Here is a 22,640-nt window from a genome sequence, read left to right as displayed (position 1 = left end):
TTCAGAAATGTATCCATTCCTTTTTTAAATCCAATTACAGAGTCCGCCATTACCACCTTCCCTGGCAGGGAATTCCACATCCTGATTGCCCTAACAGTGAAGAAACCTTTCCTCCATTGCGTTCTGAACTTTCCTCCAGTCGCAGCGAGTGACCACGTGTTCTTTTAATAAATAATTCCTCTGATAACTCTTTGTTATGTATCTTTACATATTTGAAGATATTAATAATATCTCCTCTTAGGCACCTCTTTTCTAGTGTATACATATTCAGCCTAGTAAGTCTTTCCTTATAGTCCAGTACTTTTAGGCCTTTAATCAATTTAGTCTTCAGGATCTCTCGGACTTCCATGAGCAGCAGAGTAGTGCAATGGAAGGATGCTGGGCGCATAACCCAGAGGTCGATTAATCGAAACTATCCTCTGCTATGTGCATTTTTTTTTATAATTAAAGTAATCAAAAACTGGGATTGATATTTTGGCTCTTTTATTTTTACTTAAAGTACAATAACTTTTATCATTTTAATTTGTTTTAATAGTATATTGACAGCATTGTTTTCTTTAAAAAATCCACTTAATTTTCTTTACCCTATTACTGAAATGGTAATTGACAAAAACAAACTACATTGTCACCAGAAGAGCAATGCAAAATGTACAAGTGATATATTAAAATCATCTTCCATCTTGAATTTCAATGATGCATTGGGACAACAATTTTGTGAGAAACATCTTCACCCATAAAGAAAGATTTTCTTAATTCCTTATCTGTGTGCTGATTAGATATTACCTTGTTTTCACATTAAACAGACTTCCACATGAGAAAGCAGCAAGGATGCAGTAACGTTTATGTTTCCTGGTGTCAACCTGTATTATTTCAGTAGACATTGAAATGAGGATGCATCTTGCTGCCTTTCCAATGTAGCAAGTTTAATTCAGTAATAGGTGAAAAAACATTCCTACAAAGGTGTTAATCAGAGACTTGGCTTTGTGGACACTTTTCAGAGAGCAAATTTGTTAGCATAAAAATAAAGTCAGAAAATGAAGAGCTGTTTAATCACTCAATTGGACTTTTCTGCCAGCATAATTTTTTTTTCTCTGCAACCCACTGCTAAATTGTGCTTCCTAGCTGTTTTTTATAAAATCACTTAATCAAATCTAACTCTGATTACATCAGAGAAGGCCAGGTACCCTACACCATAAGAGGGGGTTTGAAATTTTGACTTGTCTACTTAAAGATCACCAAAATCTGATCACAAGGTCAATTACATCCCTGGGTGGGATTGAACCACCAACCTTTTGGTTAATAGCCAAACATGCTAACCGATTGCACCACAGAGACACCTCGTAAAAGTCCATTCTGACAAAGGCTAATAAGCATTCATCTAGAACGTTTCCTAGAAAAACTTTAAAAAGTCAATAATCTGGAGAGTTTTTGTAAGAAACACATTGCTACTTTCCCATGATGAGTGAGTGCTTCAGGATCTCTTGCACTTACATGAGCAGCAGAGTACTGCAACGGAAGCATGCTGGGCCCATAACCCAGATGTAGGCAGATTGAAACTATCTTCTGCTATATGCATTGTTTTTTGTTAATTAAAGTAATCCAAAACTGGGATTGATATTTTGGCTCTTTTATTTTTACTTAAAGTACAATAACTTTTACCATTTTAATTTGTTTTAATAGTAAATTGACAGTATTGTTTTCTTTCAAAAATCCACTTAATTTTCTTTACCCTATTATTAAAATGGTAATTGACAAAAACAAACTACATTGTCACCAGAAGAGCAGTATAAAATGTACAAGTGATATATTAAAATCATCATTCCAGCTTGAATTTCAATGATGCTTTGGTGCAACAATTTTGTGAGAAACATCTTCACCCATAAAGAAAGATTTTCTTAATTCCTTACCTGTGTGCTGATTAGATATCACCTTGTTTTCACATTAAACAGACTTCCCCATGAGGAAGCAGCAAGGATGCAGTGACGTTTATGTTTCCTGGTGTCAACCTGTATTATTTCAGTAGACATTGAAATGAGGATGCATCTTGCTGCCTTTCCAATGAAGCAAGTTTAATTCAGTAATAGGTGAAAAACCATTCCTACAAAGGTGTTAATCAGAGACTTTACTTTGTGGACACTTTTCAGAGAGCAAATTTGTTAGCATAAACATAAAATCAGAAAATGAAGAGCTGTTTAATCACTCAATTGGACTTTTCTGCCAGCATAGTTTTTTTTCTCTGCAACCCACTGCTAAATTGTGCTTCCTAGCTGTTTTTTATAAAATCACTTAATCAAATCTAACTCTGATTACATCAGAGAAGGCCAGGTACCCTACACCATAAGAGGGAGTTTGACATTTTGACTTGTCTACTTAAAGATTACCAAAATCTAATCACAAGGTCAATTACATCCATGGGTGGGATTGAACCACCAACCTTTTGGTTAATAGCCAAACATGCTAACCGATTGCACCACAGAGACACCTCGTAAAAGTATATACTGACAAAGGCTAATAAGCATTCATCTAGAACGTTTCCTAGAAAAACTTTAAAAAGTCAATAATCTGGAGAGTTTTTGTAAGAAACACATTGGTACTTTCCCATGATGAGTGAGTGCTTCAGGATCTCTTGCACTTACATGAGCAGCAGAGTACTGCAACGGAAGCATGCTGGGCCCATAACCCAGAGGTAGGCAGATTGAAACTATCCTCTGCTATATGCATTGTTTTTTGTTAATTAAAGTAATCCAAAACTGGGATTGATATTTTGGCTCTTTTATTTTTACTTAAAGTACAATAACTTTTACCATTTTAATTTGTTTTAATAGTATATTGACAGTATTGTTTTCTTTCAAAAATCCACTTAATTTTCTTTACCCTATTATTAAAATGGTAATTGACAAAAACAAACTACATTGTCACCAGAAGAGCAGTACAAAATGTACAGGTGATATATTAAAATCATCTTTCCAGCTTGAATTTCAATGATGCTTTGGTGCAACAATTTTGTGAGAAACATCTTCACCCATAAAGAAAGATTTTCTTAATTCCTTACCTGTGTGCTGATTAGATATCACCTTGTTTTCACATTAAACAGACTTCCCCATGAGGAAGCAGCAAGGATGCAGTGACGTTTATGTTTCCTGGTGTCAACCTGTATTATTTCAGTAGACATTGAAATGAGGATGCATCTTGCTGCCTTTCCAATGAAGCAAGTTTAATTCAGTAATAGGTGAAAAACCATCCCTACAAAGGTGTTAATCAGAGACTTGGCTTTGTGGACACTTTTCAGAGAGCAAATTTGTTAGCATAAACATAAAATCAGAAAATGAAGAGCTGTTTCGTCACTAAATTGGACTTTTCTGCCAGCATAATTTTTTTTCTCTGCAACCCACTGCTAAATTGTGCTTCCTAGCTGTTTTTTTATAAAATCACTTAATCAAATCTAACTCTGATTACATCAGAGAAGGCCAGGTACCCTACACCATAAGAGGGGGTTTGAAATTTTGACTTGTCTATTTAAAGATCACCAAAATCTGATTACAAGGTTATTTACATCCCTGGGTGGGATTGAACCACCAACCTTTTGGTTAATAGCCAAACATGCTAACCGATTGCGCCACATAGACACCTTGCAAAAGTAGATACTGACAAAGGCTAATAAGCATTTATCTAGAACGTTTCCTAGAAAAACTTTAAAAAGTCAATAATCTGGAGAATTTTTGTAAGAAACACATTGGTACTTTCCCATGATGAGTGAGTGCTTCAGGATCTCTTTCACTTACATGGGCTATTAACCAAAAGGTTGGTGGTTCAATCCCACCCAGGGATGTAATTGACCTTGTGATCAGATTTTGGTGATCTTTAAGTAGACAAGTCAAAATGTCAAACCCCCTCTTATGGTGTAGGGTACCTGGCCTTCTCTGACGTAATCAGAGTTAGATTTAATTAAGTGATTTTATAAAAAACAGCTAGGAAGCACAATTTAGCAGTGGGTTGCAGAGAAAAAAATAACATTTTAAACCTACCGGTAAATTTTTTTTCTCGTAGTCCGTAGAGGATGATGGGGACTCCGTAAGGACCGTGGGGGATAGACGGGCTCCGCAGCAGACATGGGCACTTTAAGAAAGACTTTAGATCTGGGTGTGCACTGGCTCCTCCCTCTATGCCCCTCCTCCATACCTCAGTTAGAGAAACTGTGCCCAGAGGAGACGGACAGTACGAGGAAAGGATTTTTGTTAATCCAAGGTCAAGATTCATACCAGCCACACCAATCACACCGTATAACTTGTGATATACTACCCAGTTAACAGTATGAAAACAACATAGCATCAGTCCAAGACCGATGAAAACTAACATATAACCCTTATGTAAGCAATAACTATATACAAGTCTTGCAGAAGTAGTCCGCACTTGGGACGGGCACCCAGCATCCTCTACGGACTACGAGAAAAAGATTTACCGGTAGGTTTAAAATCTTATTTTCTCTTACGTCCTAAAAGATGCTGGGGACTCCGTAAGGACCATGGGGATTATACCAAAGCTCCCAAACGGGCTCCTGCGGATGACTCTGCAGCACCGATTGAGCAAACAGGAGGTCCTCCTCAGCCAGGGTATCAAACTTATAGAACTTTGCAAAGGTGTTTGAACCCGACCAAGTAGCAGCTCGGCACAGCTGTAGTGCCGAGACCCCCGGGCAGCTGCCCAAGAAGAGCCCACCTTCCTAGTGGAATGGGCCTTGACTGAATTAGGCAACGGCAATCCCGCCATAGAATGCGCCTGCTGAATCGTGTTACAGATCCAGAGAGCAATAGTCTGATTTGAAGCAGGGGTGCCAATCTTGTTGGCTGCATACAGGACAAACAGTGCTTCTGTTTTTCTGACTCTAGCCGTTCTGGCCACGTAAATTTTCAAAGCCCTGACCACATCAAGGGACTCGGAATCCTCCAAGTCACGCGTAGCCACAGGCACCACAATAGGTTGGTTCATATGAAAGGATGAGTCCACTTTTAGCAGGAATTGAGGACGGGTCTGCAATTCCGCTCTATCCATATGGAAAACCAGATAGGGGATTTTATGTGATAAAGCTGCTAATTCCGACACTCGCCTAGCGGAAGCCAAGGCTAATAACATGACCACCTTCCAAGTGAGATATTTAAACTCCACCATTTTAAGTGGTTCAAACCATAACCTTAACACCACGTTAAGGTCCCAAGGGACCACCGGAGGTACAAAAGGAGGCTGAATATGCAGTACTCCCTTCACAAAAGTTTGTACTTACTTCAGGAAGAGAGGCCAATTCCTTTTGAAAGAAAATGGATAAGGCCAAAATCTGAACCTTAATAGAGCCTAATTTTAGGCCCAAATTCACTCCAGTTTGTAGGAAGTGAAGGAAGTGGCCCAGGTGGAATTCTTACGTATGAGCATTCCTGGCCTCACACAAAGAAACATATTTTCGCCATATACAGTGATAATGTTTAGATGTCACGTCCTTCCTAGCCTTTATTAGCGTAGGAATGACCTCATCTGGAATACCCTTTTCCGCTAGGATCCGGCGTTCAACCGCCATGCCGTCAAACGCAGCCGCGGTAAGTCTTGGAACAGACAGGGCCCCTGTTGCAACAGGTCCTGTCTTAGAGGAAGTGGCCACGGATCTTCTGTGAGCATTTCCTGCAGATCTGGATACCAGGTCCTTCGCGGCCAATCTGGAACAATGAGAATTGTTCTTACTCCTCTTTTTCTTACTATTATCAACACCTTGGGTATAAGAGGTAGAGGAGGAAATACATAGACCGACCGGAACACCCACGGTGTCACTAGGGCGTCTACAGCTACTGCCCGAGGGTCTCTTGACCTGTTGCAATACCTCTGTAGCTTTTTGTTGAGGCGGGACGCCATCATGTCTATCTGGAACAGTCCCCACCGACTTGCAATCTGTGCGAAGACTTCCTGATGGAGTCCCCACTCTCCTGGATGTAGGTCGTGTCTGCTGAGGAAGTCTGCATCCCAGTTGTCCACTCCCGGAATGAACACTGCTGACAGTGCGCTTTGATAAAGCTAAATATTTATCTTATTTAAAACCCTTTGTGAGGTCTAAGAACACTGTACGCTATTTGCGTATGGAGTACTGTAAGGGTACGCTCGTTGCGTAACAATCGCTTAGCCGTGGTCGAGACGCTCAAGCGTCACGTTCGCTCACGGCCAAGAGATCACAGGCAGGCACGCTATTGGCTGCTGACTAACGTAATGGTTCGCTATAGCATAACGGACGCTGTATCGGGAGCGGGCTGCTCGAGCGATACAGACGCTCACGAGAATACGCTGTTGGTATCGGGCACACTTATAGGTGAGCGACTACCGTAATGCTACGCTATCAGCGTAGCGGACGCTCGAGACCACGAGGAGATCACGAGCGGCGCCGACGCTCACAATGTTAAACCTTTATGTCTAAACCACAAACAATGTAATTTGCTGTAAAACCTTAGTGTAGAGATAGGGTGTAAATGCAACACTGTATAACCTTATTAACTCAAAAGCTGTTCGAGCGTCACCGACGCTCTGAGAATACTTAACACTATAAGAAATACACAAATACCGTGCTTAGGGTCCAACGCCTAATATATATATTATGAATGTTATACTTGCAAAAGAATTAATACAATACAAGTCATACACTACAATATAACATAGACTAACTAACCAGGTAACTACACAGTAAATACAATACAAGTACGTTTAAGAGAAAATGAGAGAAAGAGAAGAGAGAGAGAGAAAGATATGGCCCATAATAACAAGAAAAGACAATATGATTACGGAGAAAACTTACGCACAAAGGAAACGATCGCATGCGCCTCTGGACATCCAGCTCCCGATTTTCAGCAATGATAACCGATGAAGAGTGAGTGCTGGATGTGATCGGCCTGTCTATTTATGCCCCACACACAATACAATTCAATGGTCCCTACAATCTCATTGTTCATTGGACACAGGAATTCGTCTTCGCATTATAACAAAAGGTCATAGGTTGATTCATACAGGTGGGCTGTGACTATTTCCAACAGCTCAGGTGGGAGGGAAACTGGGTTTCCCGCCGCATGGATAAGTAAGTGCAAATACAGTAAATGTTCATAAACTTCTTATGTCCATAACTATTCGCACGAGCGATTGATCCGCTTCAAACCAACACCGGAATATTGCTAATTAAATACTCTTCCGATGGATACTAAACACCACTGTATTACTCCTGTCTGACCCTTCGTATCAAACAATGAGGGATCTCTCTGTCCAGGAACATACTACATTAACTAAACTTTCAGAATCTATCAAAGGGACCATAATCTACAAAATGCATTATATGGTGAAAATATGTAACGAAAGAGTCGCCCGCTAGACGCACACAATCTCTACCGTAAATGTGCATACCGTGCGCCTGCGGGTGCCCGCAACAGCGAGTATGCGCACGCACGGTAGAGCGCACGCATGCGCAGCAGGGACACATATGAGGTGCAAATATGGCAGTGTGCATCGTGATATTTTTCTGACTTTGACAGTCCACCCTTTGGCAGTCAACAATAACTGCCACTTCCTAAAACATTTCAAAAAGAGAAAAATATATGTCAGGGGTTAATACATTTACATGGTTGGGTAGGGGAGGAGAGGAGAAGGTAGGAAAAGGGTATGACCTAGTGAGATAGCAGAAGCATGTGTGTATGAATCCATGTTTGGGGGGTCATGTATCATCGTGCCGTACGTGTTTTAAATCAAGCTTTGAGGTATTGCGAAGTATACATTTGAATTCCTTCTTATCCCGTGGTACGGGTCTGTGGATGGGCTGTCAAACTTTACCGAGCTTTTTTCGGATTTTGGTTGTAACAAAAATGGGGAGCACATTTTAGTTGATGATACATGAATGGGGGAATATGTGATTGCTGATATCTGTGCCTGTATTCCCTATACTATGTGTGTAATTACCTGAAGGTTGTAGAGATGAAGAAAATACATAGTTACGGTAAATGCAGTGGTATTCTATGTCAGGTTAATGAACATTCGTCGATTGAGGTCTTGTTTGGTGTCTGTTGAATGCAGTCTTCTTTGTGCTTTTGCCCATAAGGTGCGAGCAAAAAGCTTTGTCAATGTCCATAGATTTACAAAAGTGTTGGGCTAGAGTAATTTTAAAATTTCTAGGGAAACTGGGGATCTATGGCATAGTTCATCAAAAATCTGTGTATAAGGTTGTCAAAACTTCTTCTTTAATCCATCTGTTGTCTGTATATCGGCTCATCAAATTCCTCGTCCAAGTGGGTCTTTTTACCTCAGAGGAAAACGGAAAAACAGGTGAAAGAAACGGACCGTAGAAATCGCATTACAATTTCCTCACTCCTTAAACTCATCACCCTGGTACTTCGTTTGCACTTCGTTAAAGCCTGACCGCATCTAAATATCAAGCCAATCGTTATGATAACACCTAAGATACATAGGAGAAACTTCCCTACATCCATTATAACTCCTTGAGCCCATTCTCCTAAACCGGAGAACCAATTTCGCGGGTTCAACCATGACACCCAACTAGTCAGCTCATTACTCACAGCAGCAAGGGTGAGATTGTGTCTCCTGCGAAATTCCCACTTCAATTGGAGAATATCGTCCATCTTTTGGTCTATGACCTCGACCGGGTCCTCGGTACTATTCGTTATATATGTGCAGCATTTCACGCCGTACTGCGTTGCCAGTGTGACACAATATCCACCTGTTACTGCTGTGAGATAATTGAGAATCATTCTATGCTGAACTAGTTCTGTTTTATAAGCTTGAAGTTCTCTTCCAGTATACCTAAACGTGTCATCATACATTTCTGTGATATTGTCTAACAAATTTGCGAGCGCAGATATGTATTTATAATTCAACACTCCTCTGGCGGTGCGAGTGAGGTCTAACGCAAGTAGAAACTGAATCCCGGTGGATTCATGGATCATGTCAGAGGCCGGGTGCTCTGTTCTTTCTATCAGGTGCCGTTTAACTACGTGCTCGTAATGGGTGTGAGTATAAGGAGTTTGGGCAACACGGTGTATGTCTTTCATTTTGGCATGTGATACAGTCATTACCTCAGGCAATACTTTTCCAATATAACACAATCCTTCAGAGTTTGGGGCAAGCCACTTATACGCCTTCCTCCCGCATATGAAATATGCATCATCGGGGAGAACATATGGGACGGAGTAGGACATAACCATATTACACATTTTCCATGTGAAATCTCCTAACCCTAATTCTCCCATCTGTCTAGTACACGTATCAGCTTGTACGATATGTGCACAGTATCCTGGTGATACCTCTCCAACTCTCGTAATCCTACTTCCTAGGGTATACCTATACCGGAAAGATTTTCCTCTACTGGCTATGTGGCGTATAAGCTCTGTATCTGTCGGCATTCTATCTGCTCTATATGAAAAGGTCATGGTTTGGTTACTCCATGACACTTCCCAATTTCCCGGCTTTCGGGGATTGGAAATGTTAAAACATATGAGGGATCTATCCACATGATATTGGTGGAGCTTCAAACTAGGAGGACTGGAGATATTAAACCTCCTGTCCACCGGTCTCCCACCACTTAGCTCAAGTACCTCCCCTATCGTTAAAGGAAATGGTACTAGTCCTGATTTGCTATGACCTTGAGGTACTTGAGAGCATACCCAACAATCTGTTTGATTTAACACGCTACCCACTAAGGAGTGATAGTCACTCAAGGGATGCCGGTCCATGTGGATATTAAAACTGGATTGGCATTTCTTAATGCACCCATCCTCGACTACGTTGTCACAGAGCCTACAGATACAGTTTTCTTCAGCTAACAATCCTTCACAATTCCTTCTATTGTCAATGCTATCGGATCGTTTTCTGATACTCGCCTTTGCTTGTTGATTATGTTGTTCTCGGAAAACTACGCCTCCATCTCTGTCATCAGAACCCATTCCAGAACCTCTCTCGACCTCCATGGTACTCTCGCCGGAACAGACTGCTCTGGTCAACATCATGGTCAACAGGAAAATCCGGATCACAGTCTCTTGGGGCAAGTCCATCTTATAGGAGGAAACGAAGAAGAATGAGAAGGGGGGGAAAATAATTTGAGGGAGAGGGGATGGGAAGTTGGAGAAAAACAATAAAAGGGAACAGGGAATCGACAACTGCTTTTGATCTTGTGATTTTCAATGCTCAGGTGCCGCCTCAGTCCTCCTGGAACAGACACTCCAGTGATACAACGTCCTCTACCGTCTGTTCCTTATCACGGGACCTCTCTGGATCAGCAACCTTCTTACAATGGGACGAATGAACCCAAGTCTCTCTCTCGGCAACTTTCAATGCTGTAGTGCTAGTCAATAAGACTTGGTATGGTCCTTCCCATCTGTCAATAAGGCAACCTGAGCGTAGAAAATTTTGTATCATTACATACTCCCCAGGTTCAATGTCATGACAATTACTTTCTGGTAAATCAGGAATCACCAACTTCAAATTATTATTTTGATTCCTTAGCTGTTTACTCATATTAACCAGGTACTTTACAGTCACTTCATTGTTACACTTCAAATCATCCTGAGGGTTAATCATAACATGCGGTTGTCGACCAAACAAGATTTCAAAAGGGGACAGATTAAGAGGGGACCTGGGAGTGGTTCTGATGCTGTACAGTACAATGGGTAAAGCTTCTGGCCATGTCAATCCTGTTTCTGCCATAACTTTGCTCAAATTATTTTTAATAGTGCTATTCACTCTTTCCACCTTCGCACTCGCCTGTGGACGGTATGGAGTGTGCAGCTTGCTATCAATTCCCATCAACTTACACATTCCTTGAAAGACATCACCTGTAAAATGGGTACCCCTATCACTTTTGATAATTCTAGGGATACCATATCTACATACAAATTCCTGCACAATTTTCTTAGCAGTAAACATAGCGGTATTTGTGGCCGCCGGGAATGCTTCAACCCAATTTGAGAACACATCTATACAAACAAGTACATATTTCAAATTTCGACAAGGGGGTAATTGAATGAAGTCAATCTGTATTGCCTGGAAAGGACCGCCTGCAGGTGGGATATGAGATGGTTCTGTTGGTATTGCCTTTCCGATATTCTTTCTCAAACAGGTAAGGCATGACATTGCTCTCTTACTTGCATGAGATGAAAATCCTGGGGCGCACCAATATGCTCTTACCAACTTGCACATTCCTTCCTTGCCCAGATGAGTCAGCCCGTGAGCTGCCTCAGCTAAACATGGAAGATATGCTCTGGGGGCCACCGGTTTACCTTGTCCATCCGTCCAGAGTCCTGAGGACTCCTGGCCATATCCCTTCGCCTTCCAGACTGCCTTTTCCTGTGTGGAACACAAATTTTGCATTTCACACAACTTCTGTGTGTTGATGGTATTAAATACCATCAGTTGTGTGGTGTCTGTCTGTCTGGGGGTACCAGCTGCTAACTTAGCTGCTTCGTCTGCTCGGCTGTTACCAAGTGATACTGGGTCCTAGCTATATGTGTGTGCTTTACACTTGATAACAGCCACTCTGTCGGGTTCCTGTATCGCTGTTAGAAGCCTTTTGATGTGAGCTGCATGCGCTACCGGTGTACCAGCTGCCGTCATGAAATTTCTGAGGCGCCATAGGGCTCCGAAATCATGGACTACCCCGAATGCGTATCTAGAGTCGGTGTAGATATTGGCTGATTTGCCCTTAGCCAATTCACATGCTCTGGTTAGGGCGACCAGTTCAGCAACCTGGGCTGAGTGAGGTGGGCCTAGCGGTTCCGCTTCTATGGTGCCTTGGTCATCTACGACTGCGTATCCAGTACACAAGTCTCCCGAGTCTGACTGTCTGTGACAACTACCGTCCGTGTAGAAAGTTAGATCTACATTTTCCAGCGGGTTGTCACTGATGTCAGGCCTTGCGGTAAAATTTTGGGTCAAATATTCCATACAATCATGTGTGTCCTCCTGTGTGTTAAATTCTCCTTCCCCACCACTCTCATCCTCCACCCTTTGTGCCTGTCCAGGCACACCTGGGAGATATGTTGCAGGATTTAATGCACTGCATCTCCTTATGGTGATGTTTACGGGGGCCATTAGTGCCAATTCCCATCTTGTAAACCGCGCTGATGAGACGTGCCTGGTTTGGGCAGAATTTAGCAAGGCTGACACTGCATGTGGTGTATGAATTGTGAGGTTGTGACCTAGCACTACATCTTCGCTTTTCGTTACTAGCAATGCTATCGCAGCGACGCTTCGCAAGCATGTGGGGAGGGATCGCGCTACCGTGTCTAGCTGAGCGCTGTAGTATGCTACTGGCCTGCTGGCATCACCGTGCTTTTGGGTTAAGACGCCTGCCGCGCAACCAGCACTTTCTGTTCCGTACAGCTCAAAGGGTTTCCCATAGTCTGGCATACCTAATGCTGGTGCCTGCGTTAGGCACTGTTTAAGTCTCTCAAATGCCATCTCGGACTCGTCTGTATGCGAAATCCGATCAGGTTTGTTTGAGGAGACCATCTCCTGCAGAGGTAACGCTAGAATGGAAAACCCTGGGATCCAGTTACGGCAATACCCACACATTCCTAAAAATGTTCTGATCTGTTGCTGGGTTTTTGGCAGAGTCATGTCTCTAATTGCTTGAATTCTATCAGTGGTCAGGTGTCTCAGTCCTTGTGTTAGACAGTGTCCCAAATATTTTACCTTAGTTTGGCATAATTGCAACTTGTCTTTGGAAACCTTGTGTCCTGTGTCTGAAAGATGAAACAGGAGCTGTTTCGTATCCTTCAGGGATGCTTCCAATGAATCAGAACACAGTAGTAGATCATCCACGTACTGTATTAATACTGATCCACTCTCTGGTTGGAAAGACTGTAAACAATCATGCAAAGCCTGGGAAAATATACTTGGACTGTCTATGAAACCTTGTGGTAATCGAGTCCATGTGTATTGGACTCCTCTGTATGTGAATGCAAACAAATATTGGCTGTCAGGGTGCAGAGGTACCGAAAAGAAAGCGGAGCAGAGGTCAATAACAGTGAAAAATTTCGCAGTGGGAGGGATTTGCATAAGGATGACAGCTGGATTTGGCACTACGGGGAACTGACTCTCAACTATTTTGTTGATCCCCCTTAGATCCTGCACTAGCCGGTAACCCCTCCCCCCACTCTTTTTCACAGGGAAGATGGGACTATTGGCAGTGCTGGACGTTCTTACCAGAATACCCTGTTGTAGCAAGCGCTCTATTACGCGACAGGTGGAATCTTGGTCATGCTCTGGTTTCTCTTCAGAATGAACAAATCTTTCGCCTTTTATTAAAGATTATCCGTGGAGAGGAGCAAAACTGAGTTTTATCTCAATTTTTGCATGCCCCATATTATTGGGGTTTCTTTTATCAGTTTAAAGACAGAACGAGTGAGCTTTCTTGTTGGCTTTAATGTAAGTTTATTTGTATAACAATGACAGTAAATGTCTGTTTCTTTTCAAGCAGAACTTTCTTGACCATACTAATTGCTTGAAAGATCTGGGAGCACATGGAAAAGAGTACAAACCATGCTTATAGCAAGGGGAAGCCTGGTGAGAAATCTGCTTTCTTTCTTTCATATTGGGTGCTCACTTTGAGCTGAATGAGGACTGCTGGCATGGCACTCAGGCGACAGGTGGAATCTTGGTCATGCTCTGGTTTCTCTTCAGAACGAACAAATCTTTCGCCTTTTACTAAAGATTTCCGTGGAGAGGAGCAAAACTGAGTTTTATCTAAATTTTTGCATGCCCCATATTATTGGGGTTTCTTTTATCTGTTTAAAGACAGAACGAGTGTGCTTTCTTGTTAGCTTTAATGTAAGTTGCCATAGATGCAGTGAAACACGCGTGTAGGGCACGGCGTGTCCTCGTGTATTTGACTCATGTGAAATGTTATAAAACAAAAATATATGATTATGATGTTAGCTGTTAGTCTCCACTAATAGGGAATAGAAGCTGAGCTATAAGAAAGGAATACACTAGATATGATGTCACTTAGCAATTACAATGTCTAAAGTGCATACAGATAGCTACTAATAACTCTTGATAAGAAAGTATATCAGTGTGGGTATATTTATATGATGGGATATTGGGACTAGTGAATATATATCACTCCTGCTGTCCAGATTGGCAATAACCAGACAATTATGATAAGAGTAGAGATGTCACATGGGCTGCTATAGATATTAATTTAATGCTGTATGTGTCATTTGTTACAAATGGATACATTTTCTATGAGTCAGCCTAGCAGCTGCATGTTCTAACAGAACACTATCCTCACACAGAATCTGCTAACCTTGAGATAACTAAATGACAGTGTGTAACAGTCTCTTTACTATAAGACTGTTACAAAGTAATATATATATTTGAAGTCAGTCTAGCAGCTGTGTGTTCCAGCAGTTTATAAGACAAAGAAAATCTCCTATTGTGGAATCTAGACACATGGGACTGCTGGCCTGTGTCATACTATTTCTATGTAATACCAGTAACATGTATATAACTGTTACATAATTGTTACAAATGGATAAATCTTTGAGTCAGCCTAGCAGCTGCATGTCCTAACAGGACACCATAAATCCTTTACAGTGTAACAAATTGATTGGTAACACTTAAAGGCTGGAGAGCAGTTATATGCCTTACTAGCATACTCAATATACCACATTATTACACCAGTTACCACGATTATTGACAGCGCATTTGATATATTATATTACCCTCACACTGAGTCTGTTTACCTTTAGATAACTAAGTGACCGAATATGTAACAGTTTCTCTATCATAAGACTGTTACAAAGTGAGATAGATATATTTGGAAGTCAGTCAAACAGCTGTGTGTTTCAGCGGTTTATAAGAAAATTCCTCATTGTGGAATCTGGACCACTAAGGGTTATTATATATATAGCACATGGAATTGCCACATCTCCCTATATGATAATTTCATTACACTGTAACATAATAAGAATTAACTCTTTAACAGTGTAAATAGAGAGTAATGAATCTCTGACACATGGAATATATTATTTCTTAGATGAATTGGATAAACCATTATGACAGACACTTTGCTTCCTAATAAGAATTGAGGTGGCTATACCTCTAAGGAAAGCATTATTGCCTACGCCTAGATCAGATTAAATAAGATCTGGCTGAATATATGAAGGAAGGTTGCTATTTATATGAGAATTGGAATTGCTATATTCCTTAAGGCAACCCCACCGATTGATATATGTTGTCAATTAAGTATATCTGAACGGCTATATCTGGACCAGATTTAATAAGATCTGGCTGATTATATGAAGGAGGGCTGCTATTTATATTGGAATTGCCATATTCCTTAAGGCAACCGCACCTGTTGGTATATCTCGCCAATTAACTATATCTAAACAGCTAAATTAAAGGTATTCATCATTTTTTTAGTTTGGATATTAATAAATATGATCTTTCCATGATGCATAGAGATTTCCCTATCAAGTGATTCCTTATCCGATATAGAAAGCTATCCCCCTATGGTATTGAATTTAGGAATATAGTCTTAGGGGACACAGAGAAATAAGTGATCCCCATCTACCTAAGCACCCCACAAATTGGAGGTTAGCTTACCGGTTATACTCAATCACCCCCACAAATTCGCCAATGGGGATGGCTTCCCGGGAGGTAACCCCTATTGAGTGAAGGGAGTATATAGGATACGACCCAGTGGTACCTGACGACATAGATACTAACAGCTATTTAATAACATTACGCTAGAAAGTGATTATTAGCAACATATATATCTATATAAACAACCCCGCCAGGGTTGTGCCTTCAAAAATAATCACACATGGACACGCTTTTTAAACCTTTTTTTCACATCTCTTTATTCTTCTTATGCACATGTATGTTAGTTCTGTGATTTTAACCTTTATGTTTCACTGCAGTTTGGGATAATAATATTAATATTTATCCAATTTTAATACATACTTAATAAAGGTTATATTTTATGATTCATTCATTCTGTCCAGTGCGTCAACAGTGCAGATTTCTTCTTGTTTTTTCTCCCAAATTCTATAACAATGACAGTAAATGTTGTTACTTTTCAAACAGAACTTTCTTGACCATGCTACTTGCTTGAAAGATCTGGGAGCACATGGAAAACAGTACAAACCATGCAGTATCACAAGAGCCTTTATTTGATCTTTCATGAAGATAGAGCAGAATTGAGGACACGTCAACAATTTCTGCCGAAGGTGGTTCATCTTTCCACATGGTGCCTTTGGCCACTGACACCTTCGTTGAGTCAAAGTCTCTGGCTGTGGTCAGAACTTTGAAAATTTATGTCACCAGAACGGTTCAGATTAGGAAAACAGAGGCTCTGTTTGTCCTGTATGCTCCCAACAGGATTGGGTGTCCTGCTTCCATGTAGACCATTATGCGCTGGATCTGTGGTAAGATTCAGCATGCTCATTCCACGGCAGGATTGCCGTTACTGAAATAGGTGAAGACCCATTCTACTAGAAAGGTGGGTTCATCCTGGGCAGCTGGTCGGGGAGTCTCGGCATTGCAATTTTGCCGAGCAGCTATTTAGTAAACACTTTTGCTAAGTTTTACAAGTTTGATACCTTGGCTGATGATAACCTCAAGTTGGGTCATTCGGTGCTGCAGAGTCGTACGCACTCTCCCACCCGTTCAAGAGCTTTGGTATAACCCCATGGTTCTTAATGTGACCCCAGCATCCTCTAGGTCGTATGAGAAAATAGGATTTTAATACCTACCGGTAAATCCTTTTCTCTTAGTCCGTAGAGGATGCTGGGCACCCGTCCCAGTCCATACTGTGTCTGCAGTTATTACTTGTGGTTATACACATGTTGTGTTATGGTTCTGGTCAGCTTTTTGCTGCAATTGTTCATGCCGTTGGCTTGTGTTCTGTTGAATGCCACGTTCTGCGGCATGCTTAAGGTGTGAGCTGGTAAGATGCTCACCTTAGTTTAACAATAAATCCTTTCCTCGAAATGTCCGTCTCCCTGGGCTCAGTTCCTATAACTGGAGTCTGGAGGAGGGGCATAGAGGGAGGAGCCAGTTCACACCCTTTGAAAGTCTTAAAGTGCCCATGTCTCTTGCGGATCCCGTCTATACCCCATGGTTCTTAATGTGACCCCAGCATCCTCTACGGACTAAGAGAAAAGGATGCCCTTGTGCACTATCCTGACTTCTCCTCCCGTCTGCTTACTTTGTGCCTTCCAACGCACAATGCGAACTACAGGTGGTGCTGCAGGGCCCACACCCTTTTACTTGCCTTACAGAACAGCTCTGGAGCTGTTACAGTGCCCAGCTGCTGCAAGAAATCAGCTTGAATGCTTCAGGGGATGGGGCATGGCCAACATGAGCCCCACACCAAAGGAGGGTGGGGGTGTTTAATGCGAACTAGGGGTCATCCAAGCACCGCAAAAGGCCGCCATGCCCTGCATGCCCCTTTTCTCTTTTCATATGCAGATGAGGGTTCCAGCCAACTTTGGTCCACTGCTTGGATGACATCACCGTATGCAAATCCGTCTTCTGCAGACCTTCCCCCTGGAATGCTTGTACTAGTTGTTGCATATGGTTTGATATTTGATGGTGCTTCAATATTAGGCAGCCTTCCACCCTCCCATGTTCATCTGAACAGATGTGGTCTCCCTGCAGTTGTTGTCCCCAGACGAGAGTTCCCTTGTGCGTCCTCAGTTGAATCTCCTTAACTTGACGGGGGAGGGGCTGCCCGAGCAGCCACCCTCCCCAGCCCTATCCCAACTCTTACTTATTTTGCATATGAGATCTCTTGATCATGAAGATTGTTCTCACAGGGTGAGGTTCATCCATTATATTTTAAAATAGGAAGGTACAAATTACATATTTGAATTGCATCTATGTGCTGGATTCAAATGTCCCCCCCCCCCCTTCCTTTCTCAATTGTGCCCGTCAGCAGCTATTCTAAGGTTGCTGCCAATGGGTGTGACACATTAATTTCTTCTGTGGGGTACACTGGACTCCACAAGGATTCACATTGGGGTGTAGAGTAGGATCTTGATCTGAGGCACCAACCGGCTCAAAGCTTTTGACTGTTCCCAAGATGCTCAGTGCATTCTCCTCTATAACCCCGCTTCCATGAACAGGGAGCTCAGTTTGTAGTTGGTGCCTTCAGTAGCAGGCCTCTTAACAGGGGCCTGCCTCAAGCAGCCTATTCTTAGCTATTAATTTTGACAAGAAAAGAAGAACTTGTTTTATGAGAATCTACAAGGGCTGCAGCAGGCTAGGTCTAATAGACATCTTTACTGCAGCTTCATCACTCCCAGCGGCGCTGTATACTCCCGTGCCCTGGTTGCTGGGTCACTGCAGCGGAGGCTCCAGTTTCTTCCTAAGGTCAGTCACACACACACCGCCCTTCCGGATCACGAGGCCGCTGATGAAGGGGAGCGTGGCCGTAGGGGGTGGACCGTGTGCGCACTGGCGTGGACACTGATTACTGGGCAGCCGCTCCACTAGCCACCAGGTACAGTTAAGGAGCACAGGTCTGGGAGTTTTACTCCTATATTAACCCAATTTTGTACTGCCCGCAGCGCATTGTGATAGGTAATAGGGCCTGATTCAGGTTGGATTGCAATCACAATAAGCGATCCAACTGCAAAAATTGCTAAGAGCATACGCATGTGCCTGCATTTTCTGCGGCACCCCGCAGAGAATGCGATCGCCTCTGCCTGTCAATCGGGGCGGGGGGGGGGGGGAGAGGGGGGTCAGCAACACTCCATTTCCAAGTCAGGGATGGAGCGGTGCGGGGGCAAGGCTTCAAAATGGGGTCTGCAACGGAGGAGACACAGGGGGCGTGGTCACAGCGGCTGTATGACATCACATTCAGCCGCTGTGATCACAAAAATGGTGGCGGCTTCCTGCGCGCACATACAGTCTGCACCAGCAGGAGGCTACACCATTTTATATGATCACGCTGAACTGCAGTGCGACTGCAATTACAGCATGGTCAAGAATGGAGGCGTCATGCTCGGTGGCCATGCACTGTCACTGTGCAGGAGCCAGCACCGCACACACACTAGTCCCCGGGTGCAGCCCCCAACCCCCGGGACACCCGGAGCAACAAAATGTAGATTCAGGCCACCAGGCCACGCCCCTACCTATGAAACCATGCCTCCTTTTTACCATTGCACTGCTTATCTGCACGCACTGCATTACAATCTCCCTCGCCACCTCTCTGGGTGTCACCAGTGATAGTGACACCTCTGCCATGCTTGTAGCAGCTGGTCCTAAGATCTACGCCTCAAGCCCTGAGTGTTTGCCCTTGTGACTTGTTGATCATCATAGCGAAGCAGATGCTTACAGAAAACTGCAGGGGCTTAGATTGAAAATAAAAAAATTGATGGGTATAAGGTAGAGAGGAGCGGGTTCGGTTCTCCGAGAACCGAATTCCCGACGAACTCCACGTGGTTTACACTGGTCCGAGGCAGGCTCGGTTGTTCCCGCCTGACTCGGAAAACCTGAACAAGGGAAAATGTCATCATCCCGCTGTCGGATTCTCGCGAGATTCGGATTCCATATAAAGAGCTGCGCGTTGCCGCCATTTTTACTCGTGCATTGAAGAGAGAGCGGAGAGGACGTGGCTATGTTCTCTCAGTGGAAATCTCAATATCAGTGCTCAGTATCAGTGGTTACTTATTGCTGCTCAGTAATACTAGTAGTGTGTCTCTCCTGCTCAGTGTCAGTTCTCAGTAGTATCCTCATCAGTGCTCAGTATCACTGCTCATTGTCTTGTGCTGCATTGTGGTGCTCAGCATACTACAGTACATTACTAATAGTCCAGTGCTGCATCTTGCTGCTCAGTGTCAGTTCTAGTATCCTCATCAGTGCTCACTATCACTGCTCATTACATTGTGGTGTTCTGTATACTACAGTAACATAGTAATATAGTAACATATAGTAACATAGTTTTTGAGGTTGAATAGAGGCAAATTGCCCATCGTGTTCAACCTGTTTTAAGTTGTGATGATTCTACATACTTGCTGAATAATGTTTTATGACTAGTTAACTACTATAACTCATGTTACCCCCGGATTAACCATGTTGATATTTTAAGTATTATAACCTTGGATAGCTTTTTCATTCAGAAATGTATCCATTCCTTTTTTAAATCCAATTACAGAGTCCGCCATTACCACCTTCCCTGGCAGGGAATTCCACATCCTGATTGCCCTAACAGTGAAGATCATAGTATCTCACCTGGCAGGTAAGTAGGAGTTGGGCTAGAGCTGTGGAGGATTGCTGCTCGGGCACCCCCTGTCAAGTGAAGGAGATCCAACTGAGGCAGCACAAGGGAACTCTCGAAAGAAGAACAAGGCTAGAGGAAGATCTGAGACAAAGAAATCTGACTTTTACCAGAGCTGACCAGAGGAAAGCACAAACACAGTCCCCCACTACCACAAATAATGCAGTCGAGTTTCCCACATTTGGGGAAATCACAGGGGTCAGCATACCCAGAGTGCAATGAATGAACCTCACCCTGGGAGAACAATCTTCATGACCATGGTATCTCCTATGCAAAATAAGTATGATTTGGGATAGGGCTGGGGAGGGCCGCTGCTCAGGCACATCTCTGTCAAGTAAAGGAGATTCAACTGAGGCAACACAAGGGAACTCTCATCTGGGGACAACAACTGCAGGGAGAACACATATTTTCAGATGAACATGGGAGGGCAGAAGGCTGCCTAATACTGAAGCACCCCCAAACAACAAACCAAATGCAACTACTAGTGCAAGCATTCCTGGGGGAAGGCCTGCAGCAGATGGATTTGCATATGGTGATGTCATCCAAGCAGTGGGTCAAAGTTGGCTTCAACCCTCGTCTGCATATGAAAATAAAAATGGGGTGTGCAGGGCATGGCGGCCTTTTGCGGCGCTTGGATGACCCCTAGTTCGCATTAAACACCTCCACCTTCCTTCGGTGTGGGGCTCATGTTGGCTATGCCCCAGCCCCTGAAGCATTCAAGCTGATTTCTTGCAGCAGCTGGGCACTGTAACAGCTCCAGAGCTGCTCTGTAAAGCAAGTAAAAGGGTGTGGGCCCTGCAGCACTACCTGTAGTTTGCATTGTGCTTTGGAAGGCACAAAGTAAGCAGACGGGAGAAGTCAGGATAGTGCACAAGGGCATAGAAGGGAGCGGCTCAAGAAAAGAGAAGTGGAAACAGACAGCAAACTAGGCTGGAGAGAGACCTGAGACAAAGAGATCTGAATTATACGAGAGCCGACCAGAGGAAACACAAATTATGTAATCAAGTGTCCCACATTTGGGGAAATCGTAGGAGCAGCACACCCAGAGTGCATTGGGTGAGCCTTGCCCTGGGAGAAGCACCTTCCTGATCATAGTATCTCACCTGGCAGGTAAGTAGGAGTTGGGCTAGAGCTGGGGAGGGTCGCTGTTCGGGCACCCCCCTGTCAAGTGAAGGAGCTCCAACTGAGGCAGCACAAGGAAACTCTCGAAAAAAGAACAAGGCTAGAGGAAGATCTGAGACAAAGAAATCTGACTTTTACCAGAGCTGACCAGAGGAAAGCACAAACACAGTCCCCCACTACCACAAATAATGCAGTCGAGTTTCCCACATTTGGGGAAATCACAGGGGTCAGCATACCCAGAATGCAATGAATGAACCTCACCCTGGGAGAACAATCTTCATGACAATGGTATCTCCTATGCAAAATAAGTATGATTTGGGATAGGGCTGGGGAGGGCCGCTGCTCAGGCACATCTCTGTCAAGTAAAGGAGATTCAACTGAGGCAGCACAAGGGAACTCTCATCTGGGGACAACAACTGCAGGGAGAACACATATTTTCAGATGAACATGGGAGAGCAGAAGGCTGCCTAATACTGAAGCACCCCCAAACAACAAACCAAATGCAACAACTAGTACAAGCATTCCTGGGAAAAGGTCTGCAGAAGACGGATTTGCATACGGTGATGTCATCCAAGCAGTGGGCCAAAGTTGGCTGGAACCCTCATCTGCATATGAAAAGAGAAAAGGGGTATGCAGGGCATGGCGGCCTTTTGCGGCGCTTGGATGACCCTTAGTTCGCATTAAACACCTCCACCCTCCGTCGGTGTGGGGCTCATGTTGGCTATGCCCCAGCCCCTGAAGCATTCAAGCTGATTTCTTGCAGCAGCTGGGCACTGTAACAGCTCCAGAGCTGCTCTGAAAGGCAAGTAAAAGGGTGTGGGCCCTGCAGCACTACCTGTAGTTTGCATTGTGCGTTGGAAGGCACAAAGTAAGCAGACAGGAGAAGTCAGGAGAGTGCACAAGGGCATAGAAGGCAGCGGCTCAAGAAAAGAGAAGTGGAAACAGACAGCAAACTAGGCTGGAGAGAGACCTGAGACAAAGAGATCTGAATTATACGAGAGCCGACCAGGGGAAACACAAATTATGCAGTCAAGTTTCCCACATTTGGGGAAATCAGAGTGCAATGGGTGAGCCTTGCCCTGGGAGAAGCACCTTCATGATCATAGTATCTCACCTGGCAGGTAAGTAGGAGTTGGGCTAGAGCTGGGGAGGGTCGCTGCTCGGGCACCCCCCTGTCAAGTGAAAGAGATCCAACTGAGGCAGCACAAGG

The 22,640-nt window shown here is 43.5% G+C and overlaps 6 non-coding genes across 6 annotated transcripts; 2 read left to right on the top strand and 4 right to left on the bottom strand.

The window, feature by feature from the left end:
* Positions 1-1,261: 1,261 nt before the first annotated feature.
* Positions 1,262-1,335, bottom strand: TRNAN-AUU (transfer RNA asparagine (anticodon AUU)). The gene has a single exon. It is a non-coding gene; the product is annotated as a tRNA-Asn (tRNA).
* An 11,943-nt stretch (positions 1,336-13,278) lies between these two features.
* On the top strand, positions 13,279-13,395 carry LOC135048122 (U5 spliceosomal RNA). Its single transcript, XR_010240061.1, has one exon. It is a non-coding gene; the product is annotated as a U5 spliceosomal RNA (small nuclear RNA).
* A 286-nt stretch (positions 13,396-13,681) lies between these two features.
* Positions 13,682-13,797, top strand: LOC135048104 (U5 spliceosomal RNA). The gene has a single exon (XR_010240042.1). It is a non-coding gene; the product is annotated as a U5 spliceosomal RNA (small nuclear RNA).
* A 6,631-nt stretch (positions 13,798-20,428) lies between these two features.
* Positions 20,429-20,592, bottom strand: LOC135048127 (U1 spliceosomal RNA). Its single transcript, XR_010240066.1, has one exon. It is a non-coding gene; the product is annotated as a U1 spliceosomal RNA (small nuclear RNA).
* A 671-nt stretch (positions 20,593-21,263) lies between these two features.
* Positions 21,264-21,426, bottom strand: LOC135048097 (U1 spliceosomal RNA). Its single transcript, XR_010240037.1, has one exon. It is a non-coding gene; the product is annotated as a U1 spliceosomal RNA (small nuclear RNA).
* A 152-nt stretch (positions 21,427-21,578) lies between these two features.
* LOC135048132 (U1 spliceosomal RNA) lies at positions 21,579-21,742 on the bottom strand. The gene has a single exon (XR_010240071.1). It is a non-coding gene; the product is annotated as a U1 spliceosomal RNA (small nuclear RNA).
* Positions 21,743-22,640: the final 898 nt, after the last annotated feature.

Source organism: Pseudophryne corroboree, unplaced genomic scaffold, assembly GCF_028390025.1.
Source record: "Pseudophryne corroboree isolate aPseCor3 unplaced genomic scaffold, aPseCor3.hap2 scaffold_945, whole genome shotgun sequence".
Classification (NCBI taxonomy): domain Eukaryota; kingdom Metazoa; phylum Chordata; class Amphibia; order Anura; family Myobatrachidae; genus Pseudophryne; species Pseudophryne corroboree.
This window is presented reverse-complemented; position numbering and strand designations above follow the sequence as displayed.